The sequence below is a fragment of the Scyliorhinus torazame genome, chromosome 18, assembly GCF_047496885.1.
Source record: "Scyliorhinus torazame isolate Kashiwa2021f chromosome 18, sScyTor2.1, whole genome shotgun sequence".
NCBI classification, from domain to species: Eukaryota; Metazoa; Chordata; class Chondrichthyes; order Carcharhiniformes; family Scyliorhinidae; genus Scyliorhinus; species Scyliorhinus torazame.
In genome coordinates this window covers 69,169,293-69,190,571 of record NC_092724.1, presented here as the reverse complement: position 1 = coordinate 69,190,571, position 21,279 = coordinate 69,169,293, and the positions used below count along the sequence as shown (strand labels likewise).

The window sequence follows — 21,279 nt, the reverse complement described above, 5'->3', positions numbered from 1 at the left end:
AGATTGGTATTGTAACGTTTCTGGAGTTCCCACTACTGCAATCTGAACAGAAAATGCTAGCAATACTGAGCAGGCCAGGTAGCATCTGTGGAAAGAAAATCTGTTTAAAAATTTAAAAAAAATTTTTTATTAAGGTTTTCACAGAATATCAATAACAAAATGAAAAAGGAACCCAACAGGGTTAAATACAAAACAGTCAAAAAACAACCCTCCATATCCCCTCCCCCTGTACGAAAATAATAAATTAACACCCCAACTTAACACAGAGCCAACATAGCAAATATATACACCCCCTCAGATCCCCCAGTGTAAATAAACATAAATAAAGTAAACCCCCCCCCCCGAGTTGCTGCTGCCATTGACCAATGTCTACCGTTCTGCCAGGAAATCTAAGAACGGTTGCCACCGCCTGAAGAACCCTTGTACCGACCCTCTCGAGGTGAATTTCACCCTCTCCAACTTAATAAACCCCGCCATATCGCTGATCCAGGATTCCACGCTTGGGGGCCTCGCGTCCTTCCACTGAAGAAGAATCCTCCGCCGGGCTGCCAGGGATGCAAAGGCCAGAATACCGGCCTCTTTCGCCAACTGCACTCCCGGCTCCTCTGCCACCCCACATATTGCGAGCCCCCAGCCCGGTTTGACCCTGGATCCTACCACCCTCGACACCGTCCTCGCTACGCCCTTCCAAAATTCCTCCAGCGCTGGGCATGCCCAGAACATATGGGTGTGGTTTGCTGGGCTCCCTGAGCACCTAACACACCTGTCCTCACCCCTAAAAAACCGGCTCATCCATGTCCCGGTCATGTGTGGCCTGTGCAGCACCTTAAACTGTATGAGGCTGAGCCTCGTGCACGAAGATGAAGAGTTCACCCTCACTAGGGCATCTGCCCACATCGCTTCCTCGATCTCTCCCAACTCCTCCTCCCACGTACCTTTCACCTCCACCACCGAGGCTTCCTCCTCCTCCTGCATCACCTGGTAAATTTCCGAGATCTTCCCCACTCCCGCCCACCCCCCCGAGAGCACCCTGTCCTGTACTGTGCGTGGCAGCAGCGTGGGAATTCCACCACCTGCCGCCTGGCAAACGCCCTTACCTGTCAGTACCTGAAGGGGAGCCCATACTTCTCCTCCAACTCACCCAGACTCACGAACTTGCAGTCCACAAACAGGTCTCCCAACCTTCGTATCCCTGCCCTGTGCCACCCTGAAAACCCTCCATCTATCCTCCCTGGGATGAGCCGGTGGTTCCCCCTTATTGGGGTCCACACCGAGGCCACAACCTCCCCCCTGTGACGCCTCCACTGCCCCCAGATTTTGAGGGCAGCCGCCACCACCGGGCTCGTGGTATACCTCCTTGGAGGGAGCAGCAGCGGCGCCGTTGCCAGCGCCCCCAGACTCGTACCCACACAGGATGCCGTCTCCAGCCTCTTCCATGCAGCCCCCTCCCCCTCCATCACCCACTTGCGCACCATCGTCGCATTGGTGGCCCAGTAGTACCCACAGAGCTTGGGCAGCGCCAGCCCGCCCCTATCTCTACTCTGCTCCAGGAACACCCTTCTCACCCTCGGAGTCCCCCGCGCCCACACAAACCCCATTATGCTCCTGTTGACCCGCCTAAAAAAGGCCTTCGGGATAAACACGGGGAGGCACTGGAACAGGAACAAAAACCTTGGGAGCACCGTCATTTTGACTGACTGCACCCTACCCGCCAAGGACAGCGGCAACGTGTCCCACCTCTTGAACACCTCCTCCATTTGCTCCACCAGCCTTGTGAAATTAAGCCTATGCAGGGCCCCCCAGCTCCTGGCCACCTGGACCCCCAAATACCTGAAGCTCCTCTCCGCCCTTTTTAGTGGGAGCTCGCCAATCCCCGTCTCCTGGTCCCCTGGGTGAACCACGAACAGCTCGCTCTTCCCCATGTTGCGCTTGTACCCCGAGAAATCCCCGAATTCCCTGAGGATCCTCATTACCACCGGCATTCCCCTCACCGGATCTGCCACATACAGCAGCAGGTCGTCCGCATAGAGCGACACCCTATGACCTCCCTGCCCCGCACCAACCCCCTCCAGTTCCTCGATTCCCTCAGTGCCATAGCCAGGGGTTCAATCGCCAGTGCGAAGAGCAGGGGGGACAGGGGACACCCCTGCCTCATCCCTCGGTGCAACCGAAAGTACTCAGACCTCCTCCTGTTCGTGGCCACACTCGCCATCGGGACCTCATACAACAGCCTAACCCACCTGACAAACCCCTCCCCAAACCCGAACCTCTTCAGCACCTCCCACAGGTACCCCCACTCTACCATATCGAAGGCTTTCTCAGCGTCCATCGCCACCACTATCTCCGCCTCCCCCTCCCTCGCCGGCATCATAATAACGTTGAGGAGCCTCTGCACATTCGCGTTCAACTGCCTCCCCTTCACGAACCCCGTCTGGTCTTCGTGGATGACCTGCGGCACACAATCCTCAATCCTCGTGGCTAAGACCTTCACCAGCACTTTGGCATCTATGTTTAGCAGCAAAATCGGCCTGTAAGACCCACACTGCAGGGGATCCTTGTCCCGCTTCAGGATCAAGGAGATCAGTGCCCGGGACATCGTCGGGGGCAAAGTCCCCCCCCCTCCCATGCCTCATTAAAGGTCCTAACTAGCAATGGGCCCAACCGGTCCATATATTTTTAATAAAATTCGACCGGGAAACTGTCCGGCCCCGGTGCCTTCCCCGCCTGCATGCTCCCTATCCCTTTGGTCAGCTCCTGCAGCCCAATTGGGACCCCCAATCCCGCCACCAGTCCCTCCTCCACCTTCGAAAACCTCAATTGGTCCAGAAAGCGGCCCATCCCTCCCTCCTCCAGTGGGGGCTCGGACCGGTACAATTCCTCATAAAAGTCCCTGAAGACCCCATTGATGCCAACCCCACTCTGCACCACACTCACCTCTCCTGTCCTTAACTCCCCCGATCTCCCTAGCTGCGTTCCGCTTCCGGAGCTGATGCGCCAGCATCCGGCTTGCCTTTTCCCCACACTCATAAATCGCCCCCTGGGCCTTCCTCCACTGCACCTCCGCCTTCCTGGTGGTCACCAGGTCGAATTCGGCCTGGAGGCTGCGCCTCTTCCTCAACAGTCCTTCCTCAGGCACCTCCGCATACCTCCTGTCTACCCTCATCATCTGCCCCACCAGCCTCTCCCTCTCCGTCTGCTACCTCCTCTCCTTGTGGGCCCTAATGGAGATCAGCTCTCCCCTAACCACTGCCTTCAGCGTCTCCCATACCATCCCCACTCGGACCTCCCCGTTATCGTTGGCCTCCAGGTACCTCTCTATGCTTCCTCGGACCTGCTCACTCACCTCCTCGTCCTCCAGCAGCCCCATCTCCAAACGCCACAACGGGCGCTGGTCCCTCTCCTCCCCCAGCCCTAAGTCCACCCAATGTGGGGCGTGATCCGAAATGGCTATCGTCGAGTACTCAGTATCCTCTACTCTCGCTATCAGCGCCCTGCTCAAAATAAAATAGTCGATCCGGGAATAAGCCTTATGGAAATGTGCGAAGAATGAAAATTCCCTGGCCCCTGGCCTTGCAAATCTCCAAGGGTCCACCCCTCCCATCTGGTCCATAAACCCCCTCAGCACCTTAGCTGCCGCCGGCTTCCTACCCGTCCTAGACCTGGAGCGATCCAGTGCCGGATCCAACACGGTGTTAAAGTCTCCCCCCATTATCAGGCCCCCCGCTTACGTATCCGACCCAACATGCGCCGCATAAAACCCGCATCGTCCCAGTTCGGGGCATACACATTGACCAATACCACCCTCTCTCCCTGCAGCTTACCACTTACATTACGTACCTACCGCCATTGTCTGCCATAATGCTCGACGCCTCGAACGACACCTTCTTTCCCACCAAGATCGCCACCCCTCGATTTTTGGCATCCAGCCCCGAATGAAACACCTGAGCTACCCACCCTTTCCTCAATCTTACCTGGTCTGCCACCTTCAGGTGTGTCTCCTGGAGCATGACCACATCCGCCTTCAGCCCCTTCAGGTGCGCGAACACGCGGGCCCGCTTGACTGGCCCGTTCAGTCCTCTTACATTTCAGGTTATCAGCCGGATCAGGGGGCTACCCGCCCCCCCCCCCTCCCCGCCGACTAGCCATAACCCCTCCTCAGCCAGCCACGCACCCGCACCTCACGCCCGGCCCGTTCCCCACGGCGGCAGACCCCTGTCTCGAACCCCCCCCCCCACGCGCTCCAGCTCCCCCTTGACCATAGCAGCAGCAACTCTATTCTCCCCACCCCCCTCCCGGCTAGGACCCCTCCTAGCTGCTTTACTCCCCCCATTACACTTTCGCAAGTCAGCTGACTCCTGCTGACCCCGGCCACTCCCACCTCTCCTTCGACTCCTCCCATTGTGTGACACACCCTCCTCTTCCATTCCCCATCCGCAGGCTCTCCACCTCCCCCTTCCATCCCAAGCGCGGGAAACAACCCTCGCTACCCTGCCCCGGCCCCGCCCCGTCCAATCTTCAGCGTGGGAAAAAGCCCGCGCTTGCCACCTGCCCGGCCCCGCCACCTCTGACGCAGCTCCTTTTACAGGCCCAGTCCCCTCACCCCCGACTCGGGCCTCCCCCTCCCCCGCGGAGCCCCATCACACTGCCGGCCATCCACCCCTGTTCCATTTGCTTACCCCCCTCCAAGAGCCCCCCCGACCAACCCAACCAAAACAGTGCCCAACCTGCCCTAACCACCCTCACCCAACCAGAAAGAAAAAAAACAAGAGCAAAGGACCCCCCCCCCCTTCAAAAAGTAACATATCAACCGCAATCCCCAAACGCCCATCCCGACCCTCAATCTGTGTCCAACTTCTCGGCCTGAACAAAGGCCCATGCCTCCTCCGGAGACTCAAAATAATGGTGCCGGTCCTTGTAGGTAATCCACAGTCGCGCCGGCTGCAACATGCCAAACTTCACCCCCTTCCCTCGATTGTACCCGGCCCTTCTCTTCGCCACCTCCGCACTCCAGTCGTGGTATATTCGAACCTCCGCGTTCTCCCACCTGCTGCTCCTCTCCTCCTTGGCCCACCTGAGCACACACTCCCGATCAGCGAACTGATGAAACTGCACCAGCACCGCCCGCGGAGGCTCGTTAGCCTTGGGCCTCCTCGCCAGCACTCTGGCACCTGGAAGGACCCCGCTCCCATCAGCGAGTTCAACATGGTGACCACATAGGCCCCCACGTCCAGCCCCTCCGGGAGGCCCAGAATCCGCAGATTCTTCCGCCTCAACCGATTGTCCATCTCCTCGAACCGCTCCTGTCATTTCTTGTGGAGCTCCTCGGGCGCCTCTACTTTTACCGCCAGGCCTAAGATCTCGTCCTCGTTGTCGGAGATCTTTTGTCGGGCCTCGCGGATCGCCACCCCCTGGGCCGTCTGTGTCTCCAGCAGCTTATCGATAGAAGCCTTCATCGGCTCAAGCAGGTCCGCTTTAATCTCCCTAAAGCAGCGCTGGATAACCTCCTGTTGCTCCTGCCGCCATTTTGTTCTTCTTCCCTCGCACCTTCTTCGGGTTGACCACCACTTTTTTCGTTGCCCCGCTCCTGGTAAAAACCATATACTGTCGGGGAACTATTCGAAAAAATGCCGCTGGGGCCCTGAAAAGAGCCCAAAAGTCTGTTTTTTGTGGGAGCTGTCGAAGGTGCGACTTAGCTCTGCCTAGCCGCAGCCGGAAGTCCCGGAAAGAAAATTTGTTAATATGTCAGGTCAATGACTATAAATGTTACAGATGTAACGGGTTTTAGCAAACAGTGAAAGGAAAAGGAGTGTGAAGAAGGAACTCTCGGGAAGGGACGTGACAGTGTGGTAGGCAGGAATGATTTAAATGGGAAAAGGGATAATGGTAAAGGCAAAAATAGGTGGTATGGGAACAAGTAGAAAAATGTAAAAGGTGAGTCGAGAGGGTTATAATTGGCAACAGCAGAATAAGTACCACCATATGCTGTGTACAGTGGCTGTGAGATTGTTGAACTCCAATCACTCTAGAGTCTATAAAGTGGCTAATCAAATATGATGTGCAGTTCCTTCAGCTTTCATTTAACTTTATTACAACAGTGTACGGTTGAGGGCAGAAGTCAGAATAAGACTAGAGTGGAGAGGTAAAATAGCACACTACTGCAAACTCCGAGTCAAGCTTGCGAATTTAACCAAGGTGATCACGCAATGTGTTTGGCTTGCATAATTTACAGCACTCAAATTTGCAATAGTTCAGCAAATGAGTGGCTCTTATTTCCTGCCTGCTTTGTATGGGGCTCCACCAACACACTACAACAAGTACCATAGCTTAAAAAAACGTGATCCCAGTAAACCTGAAGGCATTATGGAATGTGTTGGATATGTGGATAGATTTTAAGGGCACTGGTTTTGTCACTGCTTGAGGTTTCCCTATCACTTGACATGTGTGACATGATTGACACCATTTAACTACATCTGTATATAGTCCAGGCCAATAAAAATGTTTTTGTATTTTAGCTTGAGTTTTCCTTACTTCCAAATGACCTCCCACTGGTACCTCATGTGCTACTCTACTCGCAATACCTCCTTTCTATACCCTATCGGTAATACCACTTGATGAACGTCTGCCCACTTTTCATCCACCTGCATATGTAAAGGTCTCCATTTTCTCATCAAGACATCATTTTTGACGCTCTAACCCTAACCCAATAACATTCTGGTATAACCTCAGATTCCTCTTCCGTGTATGCTTTCTGATACATCCGTTTTATTTCTATATCTTTCTGTTGTAACTCCGCCAATTTTCCTGAACTAAAAATATCTGCCTCATCCTCCACCTGTCGTCTTTTCCAACCATCTGATCAAAAATCGTTTCTGATAATTGCACTTCAACTTCAACTTCAACTTCATCTTCACTCTTTGATTTCTCCTCTTGTCTTAACCTGTGACTTTGCGACCTTGTTACTACACAATCCGGAAAAATCCCAGGATATCCGTCCTTCAACACTTCAGTTGTCTGATTTTCCACTGGCTTATCAACCACAGCAGGCATCACTCCCACCTGCAATCCAGCTATATCATTACCCAAGATAAACTGTATTCCTGGACAAGATAGTTTCTCTATTACTCCTACTACCACTTCATCACTCTTCAATGGACTTTCCAACCGTACCTTATATAATGGAACACTACTCTTTTCACCATGAATTCCACATATTACCACCTTTTTTGGCAACATTCCTCCCAAACTACATAACTCCTCATCTCTTACCATCAAAGATTGACTAGCTCCCATATCTCTTAAAATTGTGATTTCTTTACCTGCTCATCCTGATACACATGAGTAAACTTGACCCACATAAGGAAATTCTTTAAAGACATCTGGCACCTTCTTATCAATCACCTCTTGATCAGGCTGTACAATCATTTGCAGATCCTTTGCTTCACTTGGGCTTTCCTTTACCAATTTAACACACCCCACTGTCTCATCCTGTTTTACCACATCAGCCTTCCAGGTGCTTTTCTTCCACCACCAACACTGTGACTTCACATGGCCTAGTTTATTACAGTGAAAACATTTAAATCTTTTCATGTCTCTTCCGCCCTCCTGGATTTCTTTTTTAACCTGAGGTACACTCTCCTTAATATCTCCCATCAGATCACCTTTACCTTTACCACTTGAGTATTTCTCATGTCCCCAGTTTCTATCCCTCAGAAACTGAAGCTGATGTCGGAAACCAAGCCTTGATTTATGAACTAATTCATAATTATCTGCCATTTCTGCTGGTAACCTTGCAGTTTTAACCCTCTGATCTTCCACATGAGTTCTCACTACATCAGGAATTGAATTTTTAAACTCCTCCAAAAGTATAATTTCTCTCAGAGCTTCATACATTTGGTCTATTTCCAAAGCCCTTATCAACCTATCAAAGTTACTCTGATCCTTTCAAGCACCATGTATGGTTGACCAGGTTCTTTCCTTAAATTTCTAAATCTTTGTCTGTAGGCTTCAGGCACTAGTTCATATGCCCCAGATACCTCTTCTGATAGTGATGCAAACACTTCACTCGCTTACCTACCAACTTTGTTAGAATCCGTAATACCCACATGTCCTGTGGCCATTTAATTTGTTTAGCTACCTTCTCAAATTAAATGAAAAAGGCTTCTACCTCATTCTCGTCAAACCTTGGCAATGCGTGGACATATTTAAGTAGATCCCCACCAAGCCTTCGACTATGGCGCCCTTTCTCTTTATCCTCATCACTATCCTCAAACTGTACATTTCCCTTTACATCCGCCAAGTTTAACTGACTGTCATGTTTCATGGCCATTTTCTGAAATTCAAACTCTCTTTTTCGTTTTGTTCTGCCATGGCTATTCTTTCTTTGTTTCTTTCTTCTCCTTTTCTTTTTCCATGATCTGTATCTCCCTTTCACTCTCTTTTTCTTTCATTTCGTATTCAAGATGCTTTAATTCTTTTTCATGTTCAAATTGCTTGATTTGTAACTGGATTTTTGCCATTTTTAATGCGTCAGACTGTATCTCAGGCAACTTTAAATGCTCAGCTATCACCGTAAGTACCTCAGCTTTTCGTATTCTGTCAGGTGATATTAACTGCAATGTTTTCGCCAAATCTAAAAGCCTGATTTTACTCTCTGTTCGAAAGGTACTGCGTGTGACCTTCTCCACCCCCAAAAACCTCAGCCTCTGAAAGAGGCATTGTCCACAACACACACCCTACTTAAACTGGAATGCCACACCTGAAAAGCAACCACAGTATGCTCACCCCTCACTGTCTCTAAGTTCACAAAGCCAATCCAAAGATAGACTTTTATCCCGGACGAGCCCCCCAATTTATTATGGGCCAGGGTTTAGAGAACACCAAAGTATATCATGGAGTTCACCTGACCAACAGCTTTAAATAGATGTTGGTTATGGGGAGCACAAGGGCTCACTTTACAGGTATGATGCAACAGAGAGCTAAAGTATGTTTGAAACAAAACAATGTTTATTCTATGAATCCAGTTAACATTTTATAAACACACAGTAAACAATTTATCAACTACCAATCCTGACCACCCCCAAAAGATAACCCTTGATAACTTTCCAAACAACATCCACAAGTTAAACCCTTTTAAAATATAGACAGCAGGTTTAAATGCTCTACAGAAATAGGTATTACTTTGAAATCATCAATGATCTGGGGACATTCCTTAGCTTGTAGAGCGAGAGATCATTATACAGCTGCTTGCTTTGCCGGCAGCTCTCCTCCTCTGAAAACGAAACCAAAAACACACTGCAAGCTCAAAACAGAAGTGAATGACAGACAGCCCAACTCCACCCACACACTGACATCACTGCAGCTATTTGATAAACACCCATTTCTTAAAGGTACACCCATCTGACAGTAAACATAAGGTCAAAGAAAGGATGTGTGATGATGTATAAGAGGGTAATGAGAGGAGCAGTATGACCAATAGATCTCTGATCTATCTCACACCTAGGTATAAACAGTAAGTTAAAGTCCAACAGGTTTGTTTTTAATCACTAACTTTCGAAACACTACTCCTTCCTCAGATACACCTGAGGAAGGAGCAGTGCTCCGAAAGCTAGTGATTCAAAACAAACCTGTTGGACTTTAACCTGGTGTTGTAAGACTTCTTACTGTGCTCACCCCAGTCCAACGCCGGCATCTCCACATCCTAGGTACAAAAGGCAGTTTACTTTCCAGTTAATTGTATTTGTGCAATAACTATCTTATGTACAGTTTTCTTTTTTTGTCTCCTTTTTTCCCCTCTTTTTAAAAATAAATTTAGAGTACCCAATTACTTTTTGTCCAATTAAGAGGCAATTTAGCGTGGCCAATCCACCTAACCAGCACATCTTTGGGTTGTGCGGGTGAAACCCATGCAGACACTGGGAGAATGTGCCAACTCCGCACGGACAGTGACCCAGGGCCAGGATTCGAACCCAGGTCCTCAGCGCCGTAGTCCCAGTGCTAACCACTGCGCCTCGTGCCACCCTTGATTCACATTTCTGTCAGAGGGGGAGAATTGCCTATCTGCCATTCATGCTTGATGATTCAACTATCTTTGCTCATTTCCGGATCAAGTTAGGTAATTTGGACATTCTGAATTCTCCCTCTGTACCTGAACAGGTGCTGGAATCTGGCGGCTGGGGGCTTTTCACAGTAACTTCATTACAGTGTTCATCTAAGCCTACTTGTGACAAGAAAGATTATCAGTGCACTGCTTTTGGAACTTTGTGCTGGATCAAGGCATTCAATAATTCTCCTATTCTGGTTATTTTCAAACATTCTGGGTAGCAAAGTTTAAGGGAAAAAGGAGGCTGCACGAAGAGGATGAACCTTATATGTCACTGATATGCAGGGATTTGAGATCTCTCTCTCATGGTACACTCGGTTCCAGGAAAGCATATTTATATGATATTGGAAGGAAGCCTTGAGCAGAATGCAATATTCGATATTGTGGTACATTTGGTATCTAAATTTGAATGTTCCAATGCCCTCTTGCTATTCTCCCATCTTTCATCTATCATAAACATGAGCTCACCACAAATGCTGTGCCTGTATCCTAACTTGCACCGAATACTGTTCTCTCATTACCCCAATGCTCACTGACTTAAATCGGCTTCCAGTCTGGCTATACACTATTGAAAGATTCTCATCGTTATTTTTAATCTCTCCACAGCTTGGTTCATGCCTACCTCAGTCGTATTATCCCCAGCCCTACAATTGTCTGAGACTCTGTGCTCCTCCAAATCTGGTCTCTCCCGATAACCTTAGTTTCCTTGTTGGCAACAGAGCAATCTGTCATGTTCAGTAGACTGGCCGAAGTGAACGATGAACTCATGTAGTTTAAATTTATTGTAGAACAACTGTGTGATAAGGTAACTAGGATAAATAAAATAATAAACAACTAACACTAATCAACTATTGTGAAACTGCTGCAAAAACGTGTATCTTCCAGCACGACCTACTCCCAACTCTCAGACCACAGGGTCATGTGATGGGTTCACAGTGCCACCTAGTGGTCAGAGATCGTGCATAACATTATGTACAAACTTGCTTTATGCACATCATCTCAATTTACCTTCACTGTAAAAATATTCAATGACCCTGTCTCCACCACCTTCTGAGGCAGAGAGTTCTGCAGTTGGACAACTCTCAGAAACACTTTCTCCTCCCCTCTTGTCCAAAAAGGGCAACCCCTAATTTTTAAACCGTGCCACCTACTTCTAGACTCATCCACAAGAAGAGAAACGGCCTTCCTATATGCACCTTGTTGAGACCATTCACACTTCATTGCATATTTCAAGTCAGCACTCACTCTTCTAAACTCCAGTGGAAGCAAGCCCAGTTAGTCCAGCCTTTCCTCCTAAGACAACCCGTTCATTCCAGGAATCGATATAGTAAACCTTTTCTGAACTTATAGAATCATAGAATTTACAGTGCAGAAGGAGGTCATTCGGCCCATCGAGTCTGCTCCGGCCCTTGGAAAGAGCACCCTACCTATGCCCATACCTCCACCCTATCTAACCCCACACCTCCACCCTATCCCCGTGACCCCATCTAACATTTTTTTTGGACACTAAGGGCAATTTAACATAGCCAATTCACCCAACCTGCACATCTTTGGATTGCCTTCAATGCATTTGTATCCTTTGTTAAAGAGACCAAAATTGCACATGATATTCAAGATATGGTCTCACCAATTCCCTGTACAGCTGAAGCATAAGGTCCTTACTTTTATGTCCAATTCCTCTTGTAATAAATGATAGCATTCCGTTAGCCACATTAATCATTGTACTTGCATACTTTTTTTGTGACTCACCACCCTCACTTGGGAATATTTCGCCATTCCTTCACTGTTGCTCGGTGAAAGTCCTGGAGCTCCATTCCTAACAGCATTGTGGGTATACCTACACCGCATGGATTACAACAGCTCAAGAAGGCTGCTCGCTACCACCTTCCCAAGGGCAATAAGGGATGGACAATAAATACTGACCACATCCCATGAATGAATAAATGAACACTAATGTCTCTTTGACATCAGCTCAGGGTATATTTTTTTGATGCTCCTCCAAAGGACCAAACAACCTTTTTGACTACACTAATGGCAATAGTTAAATCCAAGTTTTTAATCGTGATGGGCTGGTACATTCAATATTGTTTCATTATCTGACTAAATAAATTGTACTTGGTTTTATTTGGTTCAGTTTGGTTTAATTTTTTGTAAAATATTTAATATCTATTGCTCTTTTGTTTGTTTTGCCCATATAATTATTGGAGTCTTGAAATCAGCCTCGCAAACAGATAGTGTGCATGCAAGCTGTAAAAATCTATGGTGAGCGCCCAGGATTCTGTCATTGATCTCTTCCCTAAAGTACTAATAGTTATCACTTCAGCTGTGCCAGTGATGTCAGTGCCACTTACTTTCAATCAGCCAGTAACAGTATAGAGAATCAGTAATTTAGTTTGAACATGCTGCTTAATAGTCTCCTGTCCTACTGAAGTATCGGTCTGCCATATCTTTAATAAATAGCAGCTGTCAGAATGGAAGCATCTTAAAAGAGGATATGGAGCTCGCTCAGCTGGTCCAAAACACAATTATCAGACGTGTTGTGGAGGACCGATCAACATCACAGCCCAGAACAGAAATTCCTGTATGACCCGTTCCTGACAAGGGTGTTACCATATCGAGTCATGGAGAGTTGAAATTCCCACCTAGTGACATTTACAGCAAAGAAAAAGCGCAGAAGGGAAAAGTGGAGATTCAGCAATAGCAACCAAGGGTGAGTGTGGTTGAGTAATTTTGTCCATGCATTTCTGTTTCACGGTGTTCTATTCAGGGAATCCCACAAAGCAGTGAGATATACTATATGCAGTGAAAATGTGTTACATGCAACTGTGCAATGTCAATAGAGATTTGGGGTGGAATTTAGCACAAGAGTACTGAGAAATCAAGATTCCAGCCTTTCCAACATGATTGAGTGAGTTATAGCTACACTTCAGCACCAGTGATAGCTTTTTGTTTCAAATTGAAAGCAAAGAACTGATGTACAGAAAGCAAATATTGCAGACAATTTTGAGGTAAGCTCGGTATTTGGATGTAGAAGTAGCTCTACATGCCATAAACCAATACAAAAGTCTGGTATTTTTTGTTTTTTAAAGTATTTGTTTTATGAAGGAAATCCTTTAATATTAACAGTTCATGAAATGATTTATCTCCGTGCAGGGAGAGAAGCAATTCACCCAACCATTTAGGGTTACTATATTATCTCCATTTGTGACTTCTCTTCCTGGATAGAATGATGTATCTTTTCCCAGTGTCTTAAATGTTTCTTTGTCCTCCTGAAATGAATTGAGTTTCAGCGAATTTTCTGGTGTTGGGGGCTTGTCTAATCAGTATTGGGAAGAAGGAGTAAACATGGGCATTTAAAGAATTTTTAAAAAAAAATTTTTTAAGGTAAATTTAGAGTACCCAATTCATTTTTTCCAATTAAGGGGCAATTTAGCGTGGCCAATCCACCTAGCTTGCACAGTTTTGGGTTGTGGGGATGAAACCCATGCAAACACGGGGGGGAATGTGCAAACTCCACACAGACAGTGACCCAGAGCCTGGATCAAACCAGGGACCTCAGCACATTGAGGCCGCAGAGCTAACCCACTGCGCCACCGTGCTGCCCACCATTTAAAGAATTGAGCACCATGGTATATGGAGTTGTGCTACATACAGAATGAGGATTACTTTATCTTTCTCATTTGATTGTTCATCTTTTCAGTGGACTTAGTGATGTGTGTTCTGAAGAAGTTATGCTTGAATTAAGTATTTTGCTTCTGAAGAAGGAGGAAATAGTAGTTCCACATGAAATTGGCCCTAAATAATATGAATTACCATTTTAAAAGGGTCCTGAGGGTAGGATTTATGATCATATGGAAAGATGCAGCTTAATCCAGGAGAGTCAGCATGGATTTGTGAGGCGTAAGTCTTGCCTCATAAGTTTGATTGTATTCTTAGGGGAGGTAACTAAGTACATCGATGAAGGTAGAGCAGTTGATGTCATATACATAGATTTTAGTAAGGCGTTTGATAAGGTGCCCCATGGTCGGCACATGCAGAAAGTAAGGAGGCATGGCATAGAGGGAAATTTGGCCGATTGGATCAGTAACTGACTATCACATAGAAGACAGAGGGTGGTGGTAGAAGGTAAATTTTCATCCTGGAGCCCAGTCACCAGCGGTGTACCACAGGGATCAGTGCTGGGTCCTCTGCTATTTGTGATTTTTATCAATGACTTGGATGATGGAGTTGAAGGTTGGGTTAGTAAATTTGCTGATGACATCAAGTTGGTGGAGTAGTGGATAATGTGGAGGGCTGTTGTAGGTTGCAAAGAGACATTGATAGGATACAGAGCTGGGCTGAAAAGTGGCAAATGGAGTTTAACTAAAGTGTGAGATGATTCATTTTGGTAGGACAAATTTGAATGCAGATTACAGGGTTAACTGCAGGGTTCTGAAGAATGTGGAGGAGTAGAGAGATCTCTGAGTTTATGTCCATAGATCTCTGAAAGTTGCCATCCAAGTGGATAGAACCGTGAAGAAAGCCTACAGTGTGTTAGCATTTATTAACAGGGGGATTGAGTTTAAGAGCCGTGAGGTTTTGCTGCAACTGTACAAGACCTTTGGTGAGGCCACATTTGGAGTATTGTGTGCAGTTCTGGTCACCTCATTATAGGAAGGATGTGGAAGCATTGGAAAGGGTGCAAAGGAGATTTACCAGGATGCTGCCTGGATTGGAGGGTAGGTCTTATGAGGAAAGGTTGAGGGAACTCGGGCTTTTCTCATTGGAGCGAAGGAGGATGAGAGGTGACTTAATTGAGGTGTATAAGATGATGAGAGGGATAGATAGAGTGGATGTTCAGCGACTTTTTCCTCGGGTTGATGTAGCTATTACAAGGGGGCATAACTATAAGGTTCATGGAGGAAGATATAGGAGGGATGTCAGAGGTAGGTTCTTTACTCAGAAAGTGGTTGGGGCGTGGAACGCACTCCCAGCTATGGTAGTGGAGTTGGACACTTTAGGAACTTTCAAGCGGTTATTGGACAGGCATATGGAGTGCACTAGAATGATTGGGAGTAGGTTGATTTGATCTTGGTTTCAGACTAGTTCGGCACAACATTGTGGGCTGAAGGGCCTGTACTGTGCTGTACAGTTCTATGTTCTATGCCCTTTTTGATTCAATTCAACAAGCGTCTAAAACGTAAAGTCGCCATAGTTCCATATGACCAAAGGCTGCCTTTCCCTTTTGAGGGGGAGAGCTGACCGGTGGTGATTCAACCTGAGGATCGCCACACCTCGGTGAGGGGAAAGGTTGAGAAGGTGGGGCCTTCATGAATAACCTCAGCCGGTACAGGAATTTAACTCCTGCTGCTGGCCTTGCTCTGCATCACAAACCAGCTGTCCAGCCAAGCTAGATGAACCGCCCCCCCCAAATAAATAGTTTTCAGTTCCCTTGAAATGTCAACAACTTGCATCCCATGGGTGCCGCAGCCTGGGCCAGCATTTATTGCCCATCCCTAATTGTCCTTGGGGCAGTTAAGAGTCAACCACGTTGCTGTGGATCTGGAGTCACCTGTAGGCCAGACCAGGTAAAGATGGCAGATTTCTCCTTCCCTATAAGACATTGATGAACCAGATGGAGTTTTACAACAATCAACAATGATTTCATGGTCTTGGTCACTGGACTTTTAATTCCAGCTTTTTATTGAATTCAAATTTCAGCATCTGCAGTGGGGGTATTTGAACGTGGGTCTGGGTCATGGTTTACTAGTCCAGTGACAAAACCACTATGCTATCTCCTCTCCATGGAAAGCATTTATAGTTAAGGAGGATGTTCATCACCACATTGTTGGTTGATAACCGGTGAGCATGGACACGAGCACTTGTTAAGTCTAGAATAGATACTGCTTCTCATAAGCTGCACAGCTTGACATAAAATGTAGGGTAAAAGCCAAATTCAAGAATGAGTATTCAAATTTGTATCTTCTGATCTCACTGGACCAAGATGGGCATAACATTTGTCATTATTTGTGACCTTGTTTTAACTAAACAATACCCATTGGTCCATCCATGTCTAATTTGCGTATTACTGGTGGAGAGTGTTGAAGTTCAACATGGCACATCACTGAGTTTTGCTGCGATATAAGGTATGGACTGTATTTTGAAAATTACAGTATGCTGCACCTAGGGCCCAAAAGCAGTTTCAGGAAGTCTTGTCCCTCCAGAAAGAGGGGTTTAGTTGCCTCATCTTTGAATAGTTTTTCTTGTCGAGGTACAAATAAGGTTTAAAAACTGAATTTATTCAGAAAAGGTTTGTTTCAAATTTGACAAACAACCATACTTTCCTATCTACATCTTAAATTTAATGGATCAGGAGAGAACGAGCCATTCTATTCCGATAAACGTTCCGTAGATTTTGTGCAATTATATTTAACAGTTTTTGATTTAAGAAACCGATCCATTCTAGGATATATATGCTGAATGGTTTCTCTGGTTCAGCATCACCAGTCACTCCTATAAATGAACCTTGTGTTCCAAATGAACTATTTACTGTCCTGTATCTAGTTACGAGAATATGCCCTGGGGATTGCAAAAGGAATCCCTTGCTCCATGAATAAGTTGCTGATGAATTGCATGGATTACCATATCAGTATTGAACCTAGGGCTGAAGTTGTGAAGTATCGAGAATCCTCTTGCCTCTCAGTAGTTTCATCATTTAATGAATAATTTTCTGTAAACCATTAAAGAGTAATTGTGGCAATAAATCACTTAAAGCACTGTTCTCTATTGATATTCTATGTGCTGGCTGGAAGAGCATTTAAAATTATGATAGTTCTGGTGCCAAGCTTTCAGAAGAATATTAAATAATTTAACTGAAGGATAATTAGCCAGATTAGTCTCGTTAACTTATCACTGTACGGATCACTTTGAAATCCACTCAAATGGGTGGAGAAAAAAAAGGCCTTGTGGTTTTGCTGACTGCCTGCTGATTGGGACAAGCAGAAATTGGGTAGTAGTTCAGACAGTGATGAACAACTTAATGCGCGGTGAAGAGTTCAGTTTATGTGCACCAAGAGAGCATGTTGCCATTCTCCTTGCTGCTTGCTTGAGTTTTACATTTTTTATAATTCCATTCTTTAAGTTACAAAGACAATGCACAAAGTGGACAGGGAAGCCCTTAATCCACCTCATTGCTTGCTCCAAAACCCAATTCAAATTGAATCCAACTCCTGGTCTCCACAACAGACAGAAGGGCAGCACGGTAACATAGTGGTTAGCACACATGCTTCACAGCTCCAGGGTCCCAGGTTTGATTCCTGGCTTGGGGCACTGTCTGTGCGGAGTCTGCACGTTCTCCCCATATTTGCGTGGGTTTCCTCCGGGTGCTCCGGTTTCCTCCCACAGTCCAAAGATATGCAGGTTAGGTGGATTGACTATGCTAAATTACCCTTCATGTCCAAAAAAGGTTAGGTGGGGTTACGGGGATAGGGTGGAGGTATGGGCTTAGGTAGGGTGCTCTTTCCAAGGGCCAGTGCAGACTCGATGGGCTGAATGGCCTCCTTCGGCACTGTAAATTCTATGAAATAAAAGATCCAAGCTGACAAAAGGCATTGTACATCATCTTGGACTTGATCTGCCGCTTGATCTTGGCCAAAAGACTGTACAAATATGAGTGAATTTGTTGTATCAGTATAGTTTGTAGTCTTCCCTGGTCAGTTTGTAGTCTTCCCTGGTCAATCAGCAATGTTCCAGAATGATGAAAAGTAGAGTCCTCCTTTTATGGACTTCTAATAAAGTATAATAAAATTGAGAAAAGGCTCTTCTGCAGGGATTAGAACCGGGGTGCTCTTAATGGGCAGGTTCATTTCTCCATCAATCATTATAGAAATGGCCCTGGGGATGAATCATGTAGTTATTTGAAATATTGAATTATGGGAAAATAATATCTACTCTATTTTCACAACAAAATAGTGCATTCAATAATATTGTAATTTTAAAATATGTAATTTAGAATACCCAATTCTTTTTCCAATTAATTAGCATGGCCAATCCACCTATCCTGCACATCTTTGGTTGTGGGGGTGAGACCCACGCAGACACGGGGAGAATGTGCAAACTCTATACGGACAATGATCTGGGTCCTCAGCGCCGTTGGCAGCAGTGCTAGCCACTGTGCCGCCCATGTTGTAACTTTAAAAGGAATGCAGTCAAGTGGTAGAATTTATATCTACAAAGTAATTAGAAGTGACTTGGTGCCCTGAATAATTTATGGCTATGGCTGAGATTGTTTTTTCTGGAAGCTGCCAATATTGTATAATGTATGGTTTCATAGTGATGCCAGCTTTGGTTCCATAGTACTGCCAACTTTCTTATTACTTCAAAATGACTATGTAAACCAAAGACTAGGAGGCAAGATATTTTTTGCATAGTCTGTATCACAATGTGTTGGCCCACTGTCGTGCTTGTTGCTACTCTGACCCCTGGTAGCAATCAGGAGTAGAGACCCTATCTTTTATTAGCCTTTATACTTAGCATGGGGTATGGATATGATAACTGAAGTTTGTTGTAGTGCAAAAGTACTTCCCAATTGCAACTAGAGAACTCCTTATGGTTTTGGAAGTTAAACCAGGTTCTTTATAGTCTGAATCGTGTTAGTCTTTATTCACAGTAGTGTTTGAGCTTTTTGTCTTCATGCTCAACTCACTTTGGTATTTTGTCATTTTTTAGACTTAGATTCAGCTTACAACGGGTTAACTCCTAGTCTAACATTTCATGATTAACATTTTAAAATAATAGAAATTAAACAATGTCTGATTGGAATCTGCTATCTGTTTATTTTCATGTTGTAGCTTAATGACAGAAAGCACCACACAATTTAATAAATATGTTCATACACTTGAGAGAATAATCTTGCCAATCAACAGAGATGATTATTCAATGAAACAGCGCAGAAAATTGTCATTTGGCCTATCGTGCCTTTGCTGGATTTTTAGTTGGGGAATCCATTCATGTATTTTGTTTTAAATCAATGTAAGTGGAAGAATTATTTTGTTGAGATACTGCTGTAGTTTGGATACTGAAGCTTCTAGCTACAGGAGGAACAGGGACCTGCTATCTAAATTATGATCTAGTTAAATCTGTAATCTACAGAGGGGGGGTCAAGAACTTAGACATCTGTGATTGGGAGGATGCAGTCAGGGAAGGTGGCAGGGCCAGATGGGTTTCCAGTGGAATATTATAAAAAATTCAAGGATAAGCTGACACCCCTGATGGTGGGGATGTTTGAAGAGGCGATAGGGAAGGGGGTGTTGCCACTAACTTTGGGGCAGGCATCGATTTCCCTGTTGCTAAAAAAAGATAAGGATCCGACAGAGTGTGGGTCGTATAGGCTCATATCACTTTTAAATGCGGACGCAAAAGTATTGGCGAAGATACTGGCGGGTAGGCTGGAGGAGTGCCTCCCGAAGGTGATAGGTGAAGATCAGACGGGGTTCGTGAGAGGGAGGCAGCTCTTTTCAAACGTTAGAAGGGTATTGAACGTCGTTATGGCACCGATGGAGGGGAAGGAGACCGAGGTGGTTGTGGCATTGGACGCTGAGAAGGCGTTTGACCGGGTAGAATTGGGGTACTTGATGGCAGTTCTGGAGCGGTTTGGGATTGGACCAAGATTTGTGAACTGGGTAAAGCTACTATATAAGGAGCCGAGGGCGAGTGTCCGCATAAACAACATCAGCTCGAGATACTTTTCTCTCCACCGTGGGACTAGGCAGGGATGACCTATGTCCCCCCTGCTGTTTGCACTCGCGATTGAGCCGCTGGCCATCGCATTAAGAAGTTCGGGGGTATGGAAAGGAATAGTGCCGGGGTGGGGGGGATAGAGCATAGGGTGTCCTTATATGCCGATGACTTGCTGTTATACGTGTCTGAATCGAGTGTGTCGATAGGGGGAATATTGGAGCTGCTTCGAGTGTTTGGGTCTTTCTCTGGGTACAAACTAAATCCAGACAAGAGTGAGTATTTTGTGGTGTCTCGACCGGGGGCAGGGGTGGGGTGGGGGCTGCCATTCCGTAGCGCAGGGACTCACTTTAGGTACCTGGGGGTGCAGGTTGCATGGGGGGGGGGGGGGGCTCCGCAGGTACAACATTACAACATTTCTAGTTTGATTGGGGAGAGTGAAAGATGATCTGGCAAGGTGGGATGGTCTCCCTCTGTCCCTGGCGGGTTGGGTACAGGCGGTTAAAATGAACGTGTTGCTGTTTATTTTTCAATGCCTGCCGATTTTCCTGCCAAAAGCTTTTCTCAGAGAGATTGAGGGAAGGATTAATTCTTTCATATGGGGAGGGAAGGTGGCAAGAGTTAGAAAGGTGCTGCTACAGAGGGGAAGGCAGGCAGGGGGGGTTTGGTCTTCCGAACCTGATGTATTACTACTGGGTGTCGAATGTGGAGAAGGTGCGGAGCTGGTTCAGAGGGGTTGATTCCCAGTGGGTCAGAATGGAAGAGAGTTTGTGCAGGGGGTCAGGATTGAAAGCACGAGCAACAGCGCCGCTTCCAATAGCCCCGGGGAAATACTCGGAGTCCAGTAATAATAGCTTCATTGAGAATTTGGAGGCAGTTTCGCCAACACTTTGGGTTGGGGGCAGAGTCAAGTGAAATGTCGATTCGGGGGAACCACAGATTTGAGCCAGGGAAGTGGGATGGAAATTTTCGGAAATGGGAGGAGGAGGGGATTAAGACGCTAAAAGATTTGTTTCTTAGGGGTCGGTTTGCAGGATTGAAGGAGCTGGAAACAAAGTATGGGCTGGAGCAGGGGGAAATGCAGGTTCGAGATTTTGCCAGAAAGGAGATATAGAACTTCCCGGTGGAGCCGGCCTCCACATTGCTGGAGGAGGTGCTGACGCCAGGGGGACTGGAGAAGGGGGTAGTGTCAGCGATTTACGGAGCTATTTTGGAAGAGGAGAAGGCACCACTGGAGGGGATCAAAGCAAAGTGGGAGGAAGAGTTGGGAGATGATATGGAGGAGGGGTTCTGGTGTGAGGTGCTCCGGAGAGTGAATGCCTCCACCTCGTGCGCGAGGTTAGGGCTGATACAGCTGAAGGTGGTATACAGAGCACACCTCACGAGGGTGAGGATGAGCCGATTCTTTGAAGGAGTAGAAGATGTGTGTGAATGTTGGGGGGCCGCTAATCACGTTCATATGTTTT

General features: G+C 46.5%; 1 protein-coding gene across 2 annotated transcripts in view; it reads left to right on the top strand.

Annotated features, from left to right (window-relative positions):
* The window catches only part of crsp7 (cofactor required for Sp1 transcriptional activation, subunit 7), a 269,362-nt gene that overhangs the window by 129,032 nt on the left and 119,051 nt on the right, over window positions 1-21,279 (top strand). The window contains exon 1 of one of the 2 annotated variants that reach the window (XM_072482854.1): window positions 12,599-12,809. The exons of the other annotated variant lie outside the window; for it this stretch is intronic. The gene's annotated coding sequence lies outside the window, so the exon portion shown is untranslated. Of the gene's footprint in view, window positions 1-12,598; window positions 12,810-21,279 lie in introns of those variants that run through there. 2 annotated transcript variants of the gene reach the window in all.